Genomic DNA, 19,344 nt, shown 5'->3' on the forward strand with positions numbered 1-19,344 from the left:
AACTAAGATATTTTTTATAAATAGTTCGAAAATTTCTATCCAGTAATCCAAGTTCACATGATAATAAATGAAATAACAATGAAAATTTCGGTGAGAACAATCCGCAATAGAAAATTAATATTGAAGTCTAAGTTATTCAGAATAGATTATAAAATTCAAATAAATGATTGTAGTTAATATTAATAGTTGAGATCATGAGTTAATTGAAGCTGGAAAACCACTGAAAACCTGGAATCACTGGACGGCCGTTTCGTCCTATTGTGGGACTCCTCAGCAGTGCACATCCATGATCCTGCCCCTCATGAGATTCGAACCCACGACATATCAGTCTCGCGAGCGAACGCTTAAACACTAAACCACTGAACCGGTATTCTATAGTGTCAATGTCTAACTTCAAACAATCCACGAACATGAGTGACACATCCATCATTGTCTTCAGTGAGTTACTTTCTCACAACAGACCTGGTTGAACTCCACTGGTCACTACTCCTTACTAGAACTCCACGAAATGCCTCTTGAAACCAGTCACTAATGAGCATATATTGATTCATATCAGGAGGGGTTTTGTGGATATTGTAGTGATTTCAATGGTTGAGATCATGAGTCAATTGTAGTTAATTTAACCAAACTACTTTCATATTAATTGTTCAGTTTTTTTACTAATTAAAGTAGTCGGTATGTTATCATGTCCATAATCATTTGATTGAAATTTCGTTGGAATGACTATACCTCATATTTTGGCGTTTAGTACTTTTCATACTATTTAATATGGAAAATTGTCTTAAATCTATTTGAATCTTTCGAGAAATATCTAAAACCATTCACCTTCTAAATGTTGAAATTAAAAATAGTATTATATTTATTGCGAAATGAAACATAAAGTTAATATCATTATAGGGTTTGTGGAGATTATTAAGTTTTTAATTGAGATGATTGATGTTAGATCACTATTGAAAACTTGGAAGCACTTAACTTAAAAATCAAATCAAATCTGAAGAAAATCAAGATATGTGAAGCAGAACATGTGAAACTCTGTTGATGATGACTTCCCATCTTATTTGTAAGTGTTTGTATTTTTCTATTGTTCATACTTAGAACTTTAAATTATCAGTCCTTATTAATGTATGGATGTCTTCAGTGAACTGCCTTAGTATTACTATTCAATCAACAGCAATTGGTTTCACTGATGGCCAATATTCAACTTTAATTGTAAAAATAGTTTCATTTCATCTTTTCCTTTGAACTGATTTGAAAACATGTTCTTCAAGATTAAAGATTTATCATGATTTTATTCTATGAAGTTGATATCACTTCATCTGTTACTTGATATGTGGATCAAATAATGTCTAGCATCCATATCATCAAAACAATCCTTTAATATACTGATTTGTTGAAACTACTGTTTTGTGGAATTTTGAATTTGACTTTCTTTTAAATTAAAATACAACATAAAGTACTTTACAAGCAAGAATGGGTAGTGGCTAGCAGCGGAATCCATGACGTGCGTTTCGTCCCATTTAGGACTTTCATCTGTATGTAGCTTCATTCTAGAGTTGATGTTCACTCTTGGGCTCGAACCCAGTACCGTTCGCTTCAAATGCCATCGCGTTATACACTTAACTACTGAGTTGGTATTGTTTGCTTGAATCTTCTCTTCCCATTGATGTTTAGGACTACAATTGATCAGTCTCTTATTGGCAAATAGGAGGAAACGCGCATCCTGGATTCTACTGCTAGCCACTATCCATCTTTGCTTATAAATCTTTTGACTTAAGGCAATATCGAGGCAATACGCACAATATGCGCATATGCCAATAAGAGACTGATAAACTTCAGTTCTAAACAACAATGGAAAGATACAAGCAAACAATATCAAATGAATTAAAGTACCTTAATTTGCTTTTTTATAATTTGATCATAGATTTATAAACACACCTAAATAACCTTGAAAGTTGGAAAAATATTAACCTTGATCCCACCTATGGTGATTTATTTCATAGAATGACAATAGAATGTAGATGGATGCTTCTTAAAAGAAAATAATGGGAATATTTCTCTAAAGCTTATCGATTGAAAAAAGAAACAAACAAGCAAAGTAATCTTAATAAATTTTAATTTTGCCATAAAGAAGTAATTGTCTATATGTGGGCATAATTGTGATTGATGTTAAAAAGCATAAGAAATAAGTGTCATATGGCTTTCTTTGAAACAATTTTTAAACTTATCGACTTGAAGTATTTATCGCAGTGAACGTAATTAATTAGACATAAGTTGGGAGAACTGTATGCACCATACTAGTACTTCTTATTAGTGTACACCATATTTTTGACAGATCTGTATGTTATGATGTATTCGAACTAGAAACTAGCATTGATTATTGGTTGTTTATATAGAAATAAATTTTATATTTTTAACGCTTTATTGTTAAATTAAGTAACTAAGAATAAAAAATAACAGATTCAATAATATTTATCTGTATAGATGAGAGTTAATGAGGCAGTACAATGAAAAATCATGATACGGGAAAAAAATATTAAGTTGCAAAATATTTATCATCCATAAGGATATTAGTTGCAAGATACAATGAATCAAGACAATTTTAAGTCCTCTATAATACATCCACTAATTAAACCGCTCCATACTGACAATTAAAGTAATCATATCCAAGTGTAGGGATCTGAATTTCAAGATCACCAAAACTTACTGACTAACTTACGCCTGATATCCCTCGTGGAGTAAAGGTCACTGATCCAGATTCTCAAACAACCAAGTCCTGATCTCTTCTTTCTAATTGCTGAGTCATATGCGAAGTCCAAATCTTCTAGTTTCATTCCAGATATTCATTGTATACAGGAGTTACCTATCATAATCCAGTCGACCACTAGAAGAAATCGAAAAGGTGAGGGTGAGCATTCTTTTCTGACACTCGTCTTCATATGAAACGCATATGTGAGCTGTCCTTCCTTCACTGCTTTTCAGTGTAGTCCACGTATGAATTCCGTATGATGTTAACGATCTCGGATACTCTACAGTGTCAAATAGGGTTCCATCAGATTCTCCCACCCAAACTATCAACTGCTTTCTCATATTTAAGGAAGCCGATGCATAGTGATAAGTTCCATTCACTTGATCGTTCAACAATGATCCGTGGTGTCGCATTTCAGTCTGTAGACGATCAATCTTTACGGAATCCGGTCTGTTGATCTAGAGGTTGAGCCTCTTCTGAATCCTTCATCTCGTTCAACAACCTCTGTTATAAACCTTTTCTGGTACCGACGGTAGTGTGATGCGTCTGTAGTTTTCACATCTACTAAAATCTCATTTCTTTGGTATCTTGATAAGATATCTCTGATTCCAATATCTCGCCACTTGCTCTTCGTCCAAAAACTTTCTGAAATGATTGTGGAGCTCAATTGAGCATTCGTCTGTGTCTGGCTTGATTGATTCAGCTGTTATTTTGTCTGGTCCAGTTCTTTTGCCACTGTTCATTTATCTTACAGTGATGCCTATTTCTTTGATTATTGATGGGTTAATAGCTGCAAAAAGGTCTGGGCGTACTGCCTCAATTTCAAGTGTGTTTAGTGACTCTGGTTTATTTAAGAGTTACTCGAATTGCTCTAACCACCTATTTCAGTGACTGGGTTGCCATGTTTGTTCCTGACTGGCCACTCTGCTTAACCGTATTTTCCCTCTAGAGTTTTTGACATATCATTTGCTTGCCTCATATCTCCTTCTCTTGCAACGTTTTCCGCTCTCATTGCTAGGTCTTCCACATATTTCTGCATGTTATACTTTATGCTCCTCTTCACTCTGTTGTTTGCTTCTCTGCTCTTGATCGACTGTTGTTATTTATTATCTTCTTGCTTTCCCTTTCTTGAATCCACTAGAGGATTTTGAAACAGATCCATTCCTCATGAAGATGTATCTTGAGGCCCGAAACCTACTATCGCGTAGAAGATATTGCTTCTCTTATCTCTTTCCAGTTGCTCTCCATGGTAGTTTCCTCTTCGCTGAGTAGATTTTGTAAAGCTTGAGTTTTTGACAGCGTCTTGAAGGAAGGTTGTATGAGACTTTTGTAATGTTGTTTCTTCAGCTGTCCAGTGGTTCTTTACCTTCAGTTTCATATTGGCCACAACCATGTCGTGATGTAAAGCCATGCCAGCTCCTATATTTATTCTCACACGTCCATAGATCTTCTGAAATTTTTATTGGTAGAAATATGGTCAATTTGGTTCTCCATAGTTTTATCCGATGAGACACATGTAGCTTTGTGTATGCGGTTGTGTTGGAACATAGTTTTAACTGTAACCATTTTGTTGAAGGCACGTAAATTTTCAAATCTCATTATTCTCGTCCCTTTCTCCCAGTCAATTTCATCCAATTGTATCTTCATAAGTGGTGTTGTAAATTCCTACCGTGGAGTTTGAACCACCTATCTAGATGTTCAGAACTTCTCCGTCGCTCATCAGGCTCATCTTCATCGTCTTCACTGCTATCATTGGTGGGCGCATAGTACTGCATAACATTTATTGTGATCCTCTATTTACTTGTTTTGAAAGACGCTTCTCATCCTATAAGTACATTTCGTGCTTCTTTGGACAGCATCAATGAGAATCATTGTGTGTGCGAAGCATTTCCTTCTTCTTGACCAGAGTACAACAGCATTTCTCTTGGATCTAATCTTTTCTGTCCAGCTTGGGTTCAATGGTTTTCACCTGTTTTGAGCACCACCAAGTTGTGTCGTTTCGTTTCCACAGATATTTGATTGGTCCTATCGGTCTTGTCCGAACATTTCATGTACCTATGATGAGTGCTGTCCTAGTTGTGAGAGAATACACCAACCTAGTGACTTCCAAATATTTTGCCTTCACAATAAAGCATCATAATTCGTCCAAACGAAAATGCTTCAACTCCCAGGTCAGATTCTGAATGATTTAACTGATTTTTTTCTGATTAGTGTTTTTTTTAGAAAATCTGTTTTTGACAGGATGCGTTTGATGACCCCATGTTCAACACCTCTCCTTTATTTGAGAATGGAATCGATAGTAACACCAAAAGGGTCACATGCTATGTTCAAAACAAAGGTTTCACTATATATAAAATTTAGCTTGATAAGTTTCTACATTTATACACTTCTTTTGCTCAATAAACACAAATTTCAATTGTTGAAGTTGGAGAAGAGAATTTTTCTAAGATTTTAACATGAACAAATAAATAATCGTTTAATTGAAAGTCTCAAATCACTATCAAAACACTGATATCATGTATAGTATACATTCACTTACATAGAGTAGTTAATATCTTCAAAATGTTTCTGGATTGTTTATACTTTAAACAGTAAATGATCTTGTGTATACAAATTAAGCGTTACCAGTTTTACTATCCATTTTAATTAAACACTCAAACTTATAATCTTTTATGTCAATTATTATTAGATTCAAATGTAAATGTTGAGTAGTTTCGCGATTTGTATCATTATAGGTTCGTTTTTGTTCGTATCATAGTAGATATTTTGAGATAGAGAATAATATTTCACTTGTATCAGCCAATATAATTTAAGTGATAAAATATTCAGTTCAACTAAACCACACATTAGGTTTAGATAGAAATAGTCGGAAAGGATAGTACCTTAAATAGCAATAAACTACACGTCATCCAAAACAATTATAGTTTCTGAGTTTGCAACTGATTCAATATATGGACAAATTCAATAACAACAGCTTTTTATATCTAAACATCATTGAATAAAATATAAATAAAATCTGTCAGTAAGGAAGTAATTAATTGAATATGTTGCATTCTATATCTAAGCAAAGTGATTCATAACACAAGTTTAACAGTTTTCTTATCACTAAAATAGTATTTTTCTAGAGTTTACATTACAAGCTGGTCTATGTTAGAAAACCAGTGAAAACTTAGAATCGCCGAACATTCTTAATACAGGACTCTTCAGCAGTGAGCATCTATGACCCCATCACCAGGGATCGAACTCAGCACCTTCCGTTTCACTCGAAAATGCTTAACCTATAAACCACTGATCTAGAATCTAATGGTGTATAAGTACAAATCAAACCAATCAGAGATTTTGCACGACCTTTTTTCTTACACTTGACAAGGCTCAACTCCGCTAGTCACGGCTTATTATTAAACCGGTCTCTATCCCGAAGTACGAATAATCTATACTTACTTCAGTTTTTACGCATCTGATTACCAATTTGTCTATCATTTTTTGTATGTTTCCTAATGATTATATTCAATCTTTCACTTGATAATCAGCAACTTTCCTATTTTATCAATGAAAAGTTATACTTGTTAAATTAATTCTATCATTTGGATAAATTGAATTACAAATGTTTGGTGATATAATATATAAATTTCTAGTATATTTGTATTAAACAGAAATTTAACCATTGACTAGTTTTGTTTAATTGATGTAAATTTATGTTCTAAGTGCAATAATGATCAATGGAAATATGAATCATAACAGTACAATCAATAAGTGACTTGAGTCATTTTCATTTACCATAATCTCTATGTTATCGATAATCAATTTGATTAGATAATCCTTATATCTGACATAAAAATGAACAAAATGGGGGGGATAGTAATCTTATGGATAATGTATAAGAATTTATTCGATTTGAGGATAACTTTCAGTATCCAGCTGGATTATCCAAAAAGCCACTGAAAACCACTAAGCGTTGGACAGTGATTTTACATTAGTTTGAAACTTACTATCAGTCATATCTTTTGGTTTATTTATCCAACTCAGTTGTCTAATGTGAACTAACGAGATACCATAATCTACGAAAAAATAGCTGTACAATGTACCCTGATTGACATTGATTCTCTAGCTGAAATTTGTCTGTCACAAAAATAAACTTAAAATTGTTTCTTTTTTAGTTGTTACACAAAATTAACTTCGACCTTTCCTACTTAATCTGTGTATTCCAAAGCCGACAGAGATAATAATTTCAGACGTGAACGTTTAAATCAACACAATAATTCTCTTTTGATATAGCACTCAGTTTTAAAGGATGAATCGTGATAAATAAACAAAATGATGGAGTGAGGTTTGTTCATTATGAGAATTGAGAATTTAATGCGTTGGAATGATGTTTATACGAAAGAAAGTCCAAACAAACATGAATTTCACTGTCGAAGCGAATTTTTTAATCTCAATTGAACCACCTTAAGACTACATCAAAGCAAATGGTACGCTTTGCGGAATGAATATACGTATATGAACATATGTTTTCCCTTCATCGGATGCGCTTTTTACTGAAGATACTTCTTCATGAAACCAAATATGATATTTATTGTTTATATCTAATCTCTAAGTGGTTTTAACTACCATTTTTTTTAATTTCAGTTAACAATACTGAGGGTAATTTTATTACGTTCAAAATAAATTTCTAACTAACGTCATTTCACGATATTAACTATGAAATCGAAAAACTCTCCATAAATCAGTGCAATAATTTATCATCTGCTCATCTGCTCATCCGCCTGTAGCTCTTCTAGAGTTACTGCCGGTCCCAAGCCCGGGTAAAGGAGGAGGGTTGGGCATGGGGTTAGCGTCCCCATCCCGTAGAAAACTAACTCGCTAAAAAAACGCTTACCAGAAAAAATAATTCAAACCATTTTAACTCTGCCCTGAGAGTTAGAAGGTCTTCATTTAGAAGAATTATGACGCTTCATGGTGAAAGCCGAATTCCTTCGGAAGCCACGAGGCCGATGCCCCTTCTAACAACCAGAGCAAAAATTTTTATAGGTACATGGAACGTTAGAACAATGTGGGAAACCGGGAAGACCAGCCAAATAGCAACGGAAATGAGGAGATACAACTTGGCAGTACTGGGAATCAGCGAAACCCACTGGACCCAAGCTGGACAGAAAAGGCTAGCTACGGGAGAGATGCTGCTATACTCCGGTCACGAAGAGGAAAATGCTCCACACACACAGGGAGTTGCTCTAATGCTGTCCGAAGTAGCACGAAATGCACTTGTAGGATGGGAATCCCACGGATCCAGAATCATCAAAGCATCATTCAAAACAAAGAAGGAGGGGATCTTAATGAATATTATCCAATGTTATGCACCCACCAATGATAGCAACGACGACATTAAAGATCAATTCTACGAGCGGCTGCAGTCAATCATAGAGAAATGCTCAACAAAGGACCTCACCATTCTGATGGGAGATCTAAATGCCAAGGTCGGAATAGACAACACTGGATATGAAGATATTATGGGACGACATGGACTGGGAGAGAGGAACGAAAATGGAGAAAGATTTGCAAATTTGTGTGCATTCAACAAATTAGTCATAGGAGGCACAATATTTCCACACAAACGTATACACAAGGCTACATGGATCTCACCGGACCACACTACAGAGAACCAGATAGACCATATTTGCATCAAAAAAATTCCGAAGGACAATGGAAGATGTGAGAACCAGGAGAGGAGCTGACGTAGCTTCAGATCACCACCTAGTTGTAGCCAATTTAAAACTGAAGCTAAAAAAGAACTGGACAAGTGGACAAACAGCAATACAAAGGTTCAATACAGTTTTCCTTCGAGATACTGACAAACTCAATGAATTCAAGATAGCTCTCAACAACAGATTCCAAGCCTTTCAAGATCTACTGAAGGAAGAAGAAACTACCATGGAGGACAACTGAAAAGGCATCAAAGAAACATTGACTTCAACGTGTCAAGAGGTTCTGGGCCTAAAGAAACACCATCATAAGGAATGGATCTCTATAGAAACACTGGACAAGATCAAAGAAAGGAAGAACAAGAAGACAGCAATTAACAACAGCCGAACACGAGCAGAGAAAGTCCAAGCACAAGCTGAATACATAGAAGCAAACAAGCAAGTGAAGAGGAGCATTAGAGCCGACAGGAAGAAATACGTGGAAGAATTAGCAACGACGGTAGAAAAAGCTGCTAGAGAAGGAAATATGAAACAGCTCTACGATACAACAAAGAAACTATCAGGGAAATACAGTAAACCAGAGAGGCCGGTCAAAGACAAAGAAGGCAAGCCAATCACTGAAATTCAACAACAGCGAAACAGATGGGTAGAATACTTCGAGGAACTCCTGAATAGGCCGGCTCCAATGAATCCACCGAACATCGAAGCAGCACACACAGATCTTCCTATAGATGTTAACCCACCAACGACGGAAGAAATTAGAATGGCCGTCAGACAAATCAAGAACGGGAAAGCAGCAGGACCCGACAACATACCAGCTGAAGCACTGAAATCAGACGTCGAAGTAACCACAAGCATGCTTTACCCTCTATTCAAAAAGATTTGGGAGGAGGAACAAGTGCCAATGGACTGGAAAGAAGGACACCTCATCAAGATTCCAAAGAAAGGAGATCTGAGCAAATGTGAAAACTACAGAGGCATTACACTACTGTCAATACCAGGGAAAGTCTTCAGCAGGGTGTTGCTGAACCGGATGAAGGATGCAGTAGATGCCCAACTTCGAGATCAACAAGCTGGATTCCGAAAGGATCGGTCGTGCACAGACCAAATTGCAACACTACGGATCATCGTCGAACAATCAGTTGAGTGGAACTCGTCACTATACATCAACTTCATTGATTATGAAAAGGCATTCGACAGTGTAGATAGGAGGACATTATGGAAACTTCTTCGACACTACGGAGTTCGTGAGAAGATTGTCAATATTATCCGGAACTCATACGACGGACTAAAGTGCAAAGTAGTGCATGGAGGACAGCTGACAGATGCATTCCAAGTAAGGACCGGAGTCAGACAAGGCTGTTTACTCTCTCCCTTCCTCTTTCTTCTGGTGGTCGACTGGATTATGAAGACCTCGACATCTGAAGGAAAACACGGAATACAATGGACAGCTCAGAACCAATTAGACGATCTGGACTTCGCAGATGACCTAGCCCTCCTATCACGTACACGTGAACAGATTCAGATAAAGACAGCCAATGTAGCAGCAGTCTCTGCATCAGTAGGCCTCAGCATACACAAAGGGAAAACCAAGGTCCTCAAATTCAAAGCGGAGAACAGCAATCCAATCACCCTTGATGGCGAAACTCTGGAAGATGTAGAATCCTTCACATATCTGGGAAGCATCGTCGATAGACATGGAGGTTCAGATGCAGACGTAAAGGCGAGGATTGGCAAAGCAAGGGCCGCATTCCTACAATTGAAGAACATATGGAACTCAAAACAACTTTCAACCAATATCAAAGTGAGAATCTTCAATACGAACGTCAAGGCAATTCTACTGTATGGAGCTGAAACTTGGAGAACTACAACAACCACAATCAAGAAAGTACAAGTATTTATAAATAGCTGTCTACGCAAGATACTCAACATCCATTGGCCGGATACCATCAGCAATAGCCTCCTGTGGGAGAGAACAAACCAACTTCCAGCTGAAGAGGAAATTAGGAAAAGACGATGGAAATGGATAGGACATACATTACGCAAATCGTCAAACTGCATCACGAGGCAAGCTCTAACTTGGAATCCTGAAGGGAAGCGGAAAAGAGGAAGGCCAAAGAACACATTACGTCGGATAATAGAAGCAGATATGGAAAGGATGAATTACAACTGGAAGGAGCTGGAAAGGATTGCCCAGGACAGGGTTGGATGGAGAATGCTGGTGAGCGACCTATGCTCCTTCACGAGGAGTAACAGGTGTAAGTAAGTAAGTAAGTCGCTAGCGATTAACTCTAAAACGTAACTCTGGTGTTCTCATCCGAAAGTGTGACCAGTGGAATTCATCTAGAGTGTTGGATGCATGCTTAATGGTCTAAAGATTAAGTGTTCGACAGCGAGATAATAGGTTTCGGCTTTAATCCCTGATGATGAAGTCGTGAATGGTCATTTCTGAGAAGTTCCATACTAGAACAAAACAGGTTTTTAATGCTTCTTGGTTTAAAGTGATTATTTGAATAAAATCATTTCATGCTCATCACTACAAAATAAATATGTTAATTATCTTAGTCAAAAAGTCAGAAGTTTTGCAATCTTTGTGCAATTGGTAATACGTGTACACATCAAATGTATCTTAATAGACCATAATTCTCATTTTCTCTAGTTAAATAACATTTATGTATGTTACTATAAACGTTTCCATACTAATGATTCATCATTCAACAATCACATGTCGTAATATTTATGAAATAATAACCATTTACAGTCTATAGTAGTTATAACACGTCTTCATTATTATCTAACGAACGCTGTGAAATAATTGAGTTAAATGAAAACAAAATAGTCTATTATTTAACAAACTAACTGACAGGTTCATTTTGATTGACATAGATCTTAGGGTAAATATTGAATTACGTTTTCCTTTCTGCTCAAAATATTATTTATGTTGAAACTACACGTAATTCAGTATTCATTTTGACCTAAAATTGTTATTATTATTATTATTAGCTTTATTCAATATTATATTTTTGGTACAATATAGAATTTTCAGCACAAAGTATTTCAACAAGTTTCCGTTTCGTTCTTCTTGGTTGGTCCTGGCGATAAATATTGAGTGATTGCCAGTTAGATGTTAGCAGTTCAGTAAATGAACATCTGAATAATGTGCATTCTTTTCACTGTATATTGCCAGAAACCACATTGTCTCTTATTGAGTTTTTTGTAACTTTGACAACGAAAGGTTGTACACTTTTCAGAAACGCAGCAGAATAGGTTATGCGATTAATAAACATAATGATATATTAAAACAAACAAAAATAGATAACTTGTTGAAATATCTAGATGGCAGGAACAGGTAGCCCAGATGCTCAAGCAGGCCGCTCTTTGAATTGAATTAAATTTTGCAAATAATATTTCAAATGGTCCTTCCTTAACGAATTTTAGCTTGTTCCTCTTATAATGGTTTGTCATATTTCAACAATGAATTGTACTCTACGACACTTTTTAGAAAGTCGTATTTATCACTTTTTAAATATGATAATTTTATTACTCATACATATATGTATACTCTTTAGGGTGATTTATTAATATCAGTAACAATTAAATAATCAATTCCATTACTTATTACTTTCCAAAACTCACTGTATTAACCGTTTCTAGACGCATATTCATTTTCATTTGGTACCACTAATTGTTGGAAACGTTTACTCTCAAATACCATTCTATTCACTATATTATAAAATATGTTCATCTTATGAACATAGTTTTCAGAAGCTTTCCACATTAATTACAGTATTATTTGACAGAATAAATGATATATATACATAAGGTCACTTGGCAGCTAACGTTTCCAGTGAACATGAATTTATTAGTATAGGCTTTTAAATTCTTGTTGTTGATATTTGAGATTCCAAATTACCTGTTGACCTTTTTACATCCTTTAGAGAGTACAGTTATGAGTGAACTGAAAACATGTAATTGAAAGGCAACATCAAGACAGTTAGCTCATTTATATTTACATTCCACCAGAAGCTGATCATTTACAGCTTTTTGTATTGGCACCGAGAATACACACAAATTTATTGATATGATTACAGAAAAATTTTTAAGATTCTCATCACATGGAATTTTGTATAAACTTTTAGTGTTACATTAGCATTTAGACCAGACCATCAGAGATAACTGTTAAGTCAACAAAAGATACCATCTAGTTATATCTCATTTTACTTATAGAAGCCATGAATCATAATTCTTTTAGCAAGACTAATGTTAATGATTACAGTTGAATATTGATTTTGATTGGTTTCCCACCAGCAGTTAATGAAATTAGTTGTCAAAGAGAATGTTTCGTGTTCTATGTCTGATTATTGATTCAATTGTTATCTAGTATCAGTTTAGTGGTTGTGGAGATTGTTAAGCTTTTGATGGAAATCATGAACCGATTGATGTTAGACTACAACTGAAAATCGGGAAGCACAGGACGGCCGTTTCGTCCTAATGTGGGACTCCTCAGCAGCGCGCATCCACGATCCCGCTGGCGGGGTTTGAACCCAGGGCCTTCAGTCTCGTACGCAAACGCTTAACCTACTGGACCACTGAGCCGGCAACCAATTGTGATAATGTCTAACGTCAACCATTCCACGAAGTTGCGCGACCATTTTCTGTTGTACTGAGGTAGACACCTGTTTCTACCCGACACGGATTAGCCTTACTGGTCACGACTTCTCACCAGAACTCCGAGAATTTTCTCACAAAGCTAGTCACTAGTGAGCACATGATAATTATCAGTTTAGTGGTTGTAGACATTGTTAGGCTTTTGATTGAAATCATGAACCGATTGATGTTCGGCTTTGGGTTCAAATCCCGCGAGCGGGATAGTGGGTACGCACTGCTGGGGAGTCCCACAATAGGACGAAACGGCCGTCCAGTGCTTCCAGGTTTTCAATGGTGGTCTAACATCAATCGGTTCATGATTTCAATCAAATGTTACCTAGTAGCTTTTTTTCATTTCTCTAACATAAACCCATTATTGTCTTGCAAGTTTTGTACAACTGTGCAGAAACAATGTCTCTTTTTAAAAATTGTTTTACAATTTCACCGATTTTCTTGTTTTGTTTATAAACATCCAAAATTCCATGTCAGTTCATAAAAGAAAGAGATTAATGCCTAGCATGAATTATTTGTGTCAGCATTGGTTTGAATAGCTTTGAAGTTTGAAATGTAAAATGTAAAAAAGAGACATATACATATATTTAAAGAATAACCTTTATATGATCTTTATACTTGGATGTAAACAATTCATGAGTATTATATATGAATTCATGATATAAACATGTAAAATTGTAAGAGATTATTGTTTAAAAGAAAATTATGGTACAAGCGTAACAATAGACTTTCTGAATAAACCGATATATCTAGGCATTCGTATTCTAAAAATAAAGTTGTTCACATGTTTCCGATTGTTTACCTAATCATGTTGAATCCGTTGGTACAGATATATATTAGAAAAGAGTGTTTACTTAACTGAACAGATGGATTCTTTTTATTTATTTACTTTGTTATGAATTCAGTTCTTAAAGTCTTGAATTCAAAAGAATAAGGAGATGAGATTATATTGTTCAGAAATTCTTTACGTATATTATTAAGTTTCTGTAATTTAATGATACTTTACATCATTAAATATCTTTGGTCAAATTACAGTTGAAAACAATAATGCACTAGATAGTTGTTTCATACTAATTTAATCCTTATCGGGTTTTTTTAATCAGTAACTTTGCTAGAGAATGAATCAAAGACAATTATTCATGACTATAAACATATGACCACTGAGTTGATCTCCAATAATTAGCTTTTCCAACTTCAAGAAATTAGTGAACATTCTTGATTACCATCTGTGATACATGTTTCACATCAGACATGGCTTGAGACCCTCAGTCATGAATTATCACTAAAAGTTTGCGAATTCTTCTAGACTTTGGATACTAGTGAAAAATTAAAGCACTATTGTGTAGACTATCTTAATCCTCAATAATTCACACACCCCTCATTTTCTCGCACAAATTCAGTTGCATAGAATAGTAATACTAGAGGGTAAGATTTACTGACTTAATTCACGACTAACAAATTATAGAAAACGTATATGAAATTCATCTGGTTTTGAAGGATTCATGAGAACTCATTATTATTTATTCTACTGACAAACAATAATGAATAACTGATGGTTATAATATATATTCTATTCTATTATATAAAATGCGTATTTTCAGTTAACAAGATATTTTTTCATAGTTTAATAATTAAATTCATGAGTCACCACCATAAAACCTGGAAATATCGGACAGCCGTTTCGTCCTATTGCGGGGCTCTTTAGCAGTGCGTACTCAAACCCCGCCCCGCGATATTTAAACCCAGGACCTAACGGTGTCGTGCGCGAACGCTTAACCGCTAGATCACTGAGCTGACTGGCATCCAACGATCTTAATGCCTAACTTCAAATTCATTTATCATGAAACAGTTTTTATAAACCCTGGTTATTCATCTCATTGTAGCCTAAATTGTCAAATCATCCCGAGTAAATTTTTAAAGGTGATTACACAAACTTACAGTGTTTTAACTTAAGAAATATACCACTTATCATCTAGTCATGAATTTAAAAGTGATTAGTTTTGTAGAAAGACTGTCTATACTAGAATCAGATAAATTTCGGAAATCTTTATTTCCTATTGTGATAGAACGATCTATGTTAGTTTGTCATTAATCAAAAGTCTATCTATAAATTGATGCCAAATCGCTAATTTTTAAAGAGATCAGACATTACTTCAGTCTCTCAGTTATATTCTTCTTTTAACATTAGAATATTTTTTTTAAAAAGACTTAGTAATGATGTACTTTTTATCAAATTAGAAGAAATCCATTCGTTTTTTTAAGCGATGACCTACACTTTAAACGTTCAGTGGATAGAAAACTATATCACAGCTTTTCATGTACAATGTCATAATACATTTCAAATTAGGCTTTACGTTTTCCCAATATAAAATTGAAATTCATATATTACATCATAAAATGTATGAAACTTCGAAAAATCAAAGTGATTTGGAAGTGTTAATAGTTTATAACACTAAGAGAAAATTCATGATATATGATTATTCATTTGTACTGTTCTCAAATATGATTAAGTTGAAAAGGTAAAATAATGACTTCTAAATGATAATTAACGACTGACTAGTTGGAGTAAAAGTTCCAGAGAAGTTTAAGATCATGAAAAAGTATGCATTTTGGTTATTCCAAATGCCCTGGTATGACCGAGGGTGGGGAATATCCACTCTTCCCCTTGAAATGCTCTCACATAGCCACACGTATATAGCCACTACCGGGAAAGTCCTACTCACTACCTTTTCATGGTGGGGATGTTGTTTACAAAATTGAGAAGATGGAAAGAGAATGTTTGGAGCTTCAAATGAGTTATTGGATATGGATGATCCATCTACGGGAGTTGGAAAATCCTGATTCCAAACCAAGAGTACAAATGAATTTCAGGATCCTAAAAGAACAAATGACCTGTGAACTTATTGTTAGTCACCAGCTGCCATGTGACTGAATCTCTTAATGTTGCTCCACTACCTTTTAGATTAAACCTCTGGTTCGGTTCGGGCGTTTGGACATCATCCCAGCCCTCACACAAATCAAATGATGAAGTATGGCTCATATATATTTGGTGCTTCTTTGTACCAATGTTTAAGTATTTAAAAACATAAATAACTATTCCATTTAAAATTGTATATTGTATTGTTAAATTGTTACATTACATAACTACACATTTTTGTTATCATGATTTATTGAATACGTTTGAGTACTTTTTTCGCATTTTTGCATATTCAATTCAAATACGGTTTGAATGTAACTACTAGAATATAAAAATATAAATCTCTTTTTAAGAAAAAAAATTTTTTTCTTTGAACCCAACAACATTCAATGATTAAATTTGATGTGTTTTTTTTCATTTTAAAGAAATAACTACTTAAAATATGTATTATACAAAGAGATAAATTATCACATTCCTTTCTTTACGAGCAAACAACCGAAATATGTTTAAAAACGAAAAAAACAATAGAAAAGAATTACTTTTACGTTGTGTGTGTATGTATGTATGTATGTATGTATGTATGTATGTATGTATGTAGGTAGGTAGGTAGGTAGGTAGGTAGGTAGGTAGGTAGATAGATAGATAGATAGATAGATAGATAGATAGATAGGTAGGTAGGTAGGTAGGTAGGTAGGTAGGTAGGTAAGTAGGTATGTGTTTACAGTATACATCCAAAAACTCGAACAAAAGACAATAAAACTAATCGTATTTAAAATGATACATAGTGTAAAACAAATAAAGTAGGGGTTAGTATACAAGTATACGAATTGTTTGCTCAAGTAAAGATTGCCTATTTTGTTAATGACATATAGATATATATTGTATGAAACATTAAATAATTATGATGGATGAAATATATATCCATATATCAACAATTAATAACGTAACAATAGAAGTATTCAATGATTAATCGTTTAATGTATTTATTTATATCAAGTGTAAATAGATAAGTAAAACAAATAATTTTAACTGAATATTGCTGAAATAAGGTTTCTTTTCTTTTTTTTTAGTGAATGACCTTAATGCTGACAAATAGTCAGCATTGATATTCATCTAGATACAATAAATTATTATTATTATTATCATTATTATTAAATTCATGGTTAAGACACACCCATTTTTCTAGATCTAGAAAATATTACTTATTTACTCTGAATAAAGTAAATGAATTAGAATTGAAATTGATCATTGTAATATGAATAGTTAATGATTAACAGAAGGGGAGGTCTGTGGAGATTTTAGTAATTTAATAGTTGAATTCATGAGTCAATTAAAGCTAGACCATCATGAGAAACCTGAAAGTACTGGAGGACCGTTTCGTTTTAGTATGAGACTGCTCAGCAGTGCGCATCCACGATCTCGCTTCGTGAGATTCGAGCTCAGGACCTTCAGTCTCGCATACGGACATTTAACCTCCAGATTCTTGAGCTAGCATCCAACGGAGAAGTCCTATACTACAATGAAACGGCCATCCAGTACTTCCAGATTTTCCATGGTGGTCTAGCTTTAATTGACTCACGAATTCAACTATTGAATATTTAATTGCTTTTTTTTACTATTATTTATCTAAATGAATAGTAAATGAATGATAGGAGAATAACATTAATGGGTGTTATTTTGTGCAGTAGAGTTAACCAGTTCTGATGACGTTTTCTGCATAACATCATGTTCTACAATAATAGTACATTTATTTGTGTGTTTGATTTTCGCCTAAAAATATTATTCTACCTTAGATGTAGTAATTTGATTCTGACATTTTCAACTCAACTTAATTACTAACTTACTTATGCCTGTTATCCTTAGTAGAACAGAATAAGTCATCCACTAGGGTTCTCCATCCAACCTTTCTCTGGACAATCCTTTCCAGTTTTTTCCACTTACTACTCATTTTTTCCATGTATGCTTCCAATTCTCGATGCAATGTGTTTGTTGCCCTTCTTTTCCGTTTTCCTTTAGGATTCCAAGTTAGTGCATGCTTCGTGATGCAGTTTAGTGATTTCCGCAATGTATGTCCTATCCACATCCAACTCATTTTCCTAAATTCCTCTTCAGCTGAAAGTTGGTTTGTTCTCTCTCACAGTAGACTGTTGCTGATGGTATCCGAACAACAGACACCGAGTATCTTACGTAGACAGTTATTTACAAATACTTGTACATGATGGTTATGGTAGTTCTCAAAGTTTCACCAACAGGTACGTGAAAGATTCCACATCTTTCAGAATTTGTCCATCAAGTGTGGTTTGGTTGGTGTTCTCTGTGCTGTATTTGAGAGTTTTGGTTTTTCCCTTGTATATGTTGAAGCCTACTGATGTAGAGGCTTCTGATGTACTGCTTGTCTTGACCCGCATTTGTTCGTGTGTATGGGATAAATTGCTAGGTCACCTACGAAGTCCAACTCGTCTAGTTGCATCCAATCGGTCCATTGTATCCTGTGCTTCGCCTCGGGTATTGAGGTCTTCATAATCCAGCCGACCACTGGAAGAAAGAGAAAGAGGGAGAGTAATCAAACTTGTCTGATCTGATATTTACTTAGAACGCATCTATGAGCTGTCATTCAAGCACAACTTTACAGTGTAGTCCATCATGAGAATTCCGTATGATGTTGATGATCTTCCCAGATACTTCACGGTATCAAAGAAGGTTCCATCAGATTCTCGTATCCATACTGTCAAAAACTTTTGCATAATTAATGAAGTTGATGTATCGTAACTAATTCCATTCAATTGATTGTTCAACAATGATCTGTAGTATCGTGATTTGGTCTGTGCACGATCAATCCTTACAAAATCCAGTCTGTTGATCTCAAAGCTGAGCATCTACTGAATCTTTCATCCTGTTCAACAACACTCTGCTGTAAACATTTCCTGGTACCGATAGTAGTCGATGCCTCTGTAGCCGAGTTTTCAAACTTGCTCAAATTCCATTTCTTCGGTATCTTGATAAGATATCCTTTTTGCAGTGTGTCGGTGACACTTGATATCCTCTCAAATCTTCCTGAATAGAACGTGGAGCATGTTTGCAGTTGTTTCTCTGTATGATTTCAAGGCTTCAACTGGTATGTTGTCTTCCTGTAGCTCTTCTAGGGTTACAACCGGTCCAAAGCAGGATAAAGAAGGAGGGTTGGGCATCGGGTCAACAACCCCATCTCGTAGAAAATAACCTTGCTAAAAAGCGCTAGTCAGAATAAATAATTTTATCCTTTAGCTTACTTTTAAATCGGATGGAGTTAGGCAATCAATAATTTCGAACTGAAATACAGATTTCGG

The 19,344-nt window shown here is 34.9% G+C and overlaps 1 protein-coding gene across 1 annotated transcript in view; it reads right to left on the bottom strand.

Moving 5' to 3' along the window:
• The window catches only part of SLC2A4_1 (Solute carrier 2, facilitated glucose transporter member 4), a 58,441-nt gene extending 39,564 nt beyond the window's left edge, over window positions 1-18,877 (bottom strand). The window contains exon 1 of the mRNA XM_051214958.1: window positions 17,863-18,877. The gene's annotated coding sequence lies outside the window, so the exon portion shown is untranslated. The remainder of the gene's footprint in view (window positions 1-17,862) is intronic.
• Window positions 18,878-19,344: the final 467 nt, after the last annotated feature.

Source organism: Schistosoma haematobium, chromosome 2 (genome assembly GCF_000699445.3).
Source record: "Schistosoma haematobium chromosome 2, whole genome shotgun sequence".
Lineage (NCBI taxonomy): Eukaryota > Metazoa > Platyhelminthes > Trematoda > Strigeidida > Schistosomatidae > Schistosoma > Schistosoma haematobium.